Source organism: Mya arenaria, chromosome 11 (genome assembly GCF_026914265.1).
Source record: "Mya arenaria isolate MELC-2E11 chromosome 11, ASM2691426v1".
NCBI lineage: Eukaryota > Metazoa > Mollusca > Bivalvia > Myida > Myidae > Mya > Mya arenaria.
In genome coordinates, this window is record NC_069132.1 from 40,768,664 (window position 1) to 40,769,849 (window position 1,186).

Consider the following 1,186-nt stretch of genomic DNA (forward strand, 5'->3'; position numbering starts at 1 on the left):
TACATGACACATTGATAACAATTTTCGATTTAAACTAACCAAACGATCTCGTTTTTTCGCCGTGTTCTCTTCTGGCTGCATTTGCAGCAATTTTTTACCTGTTGATAATAGCTTACTGAATGGAAGTTTAATGCAATAGCCTCATTTCTCATTATTCCACACCGGTAATAGGTAACTGAATAATCCAAGATGGCTGCCACGGTTGGTAAACAAAAGGCACCTAGGAAACGATAATGGTGTTCACTGGTATACCAAACTTACTGTTACTGAAGGCAAAATGATTTTTCTTAAATATGAGTGAAATTCAATGAACTTTGCTACCATTGGATGTTTCTTAATACATCGATAATGGATACATCCAGGGTCCGTATTACAGAAGTATCTTAAGAATTTTTTTTTTTAAATAATTTAACTTAAGTGTAAAATTTGGAAATTTAAAAGAAGTTTTCGCTTTTAAAACGTAAATGTCCATATTTTAATTGCAGAATATACTCCAAGCAAAACAATTTCTTTCAGTGAAATAAAAACAGTTAAGGAAATTATTGAATTTAAGGAAAATGTAAATGTTTAACTTAAGATGTTTCTGTCACGAGTATGATTCAAATTCTGGTAGTTTCAGTACCTCTGACTGCTGACCCCAATATCACGAAAATACTTCTTCTCAAACTTAAAAAAAACTTATTTTTATATTTTGTGTAATGCGAACATGAGGATGTTGTAAAGATAAACACTTCTATAAGAGTTTAATTTCCTGAATAGGATATCAAAACAGAAATCAATAAAGTACTAACATATGCAGTATATGTTTTAACAATATGAAGTGTATTGTATTTACGGATATAGGACTGCAGTTTAAATAGACATCATACAACTTCCATGGTCATTTGCACGTTTGACGTTAGAGTGTCTTATATTTCTACATAATTGTGCTGCCTTATGAAAGTATCTTAGTAAACTTTATGTTATTACATTAATTGGATATAAGAAGTTTAACACGTGTATTTTTCTACTCGTTTTTCAAGAACATACTTATTGATACTCTACTGTATTTGAATACAATTACACTGGAATTTTAATGATATAAATATGATGATCTACTCAAAATAAAAAAAAAACAGAATGCTGAGGATATTAAAGTGGTAGTTTTTTGTGTGCATTTGTTCTGTATGGGGACCAGACTAAGTGT

General features: G+C 30.3%; 1 protein-coding gene across 1 annotated transcript in view; it reads left to right on the top strand.

Annotated features, from left to right (window-relative positions):
* The first annotated feature begins 852 nt into the window (after positions 1–852).
* Positions 853–1,186, top strand: part of LOC128209164 (uncharacterized) — a 17,534-nt gene continuing 17,200 nt past the window's right edge. Inside the window, exon 1 of the mRNA XM_052913069.1 lies at positions 853–1,186. This exon is cut by the window's right edge and continues 75 nt beyond it. The gene's annotated coding sequence lies outside the window, so the exon portion shown is untranslated.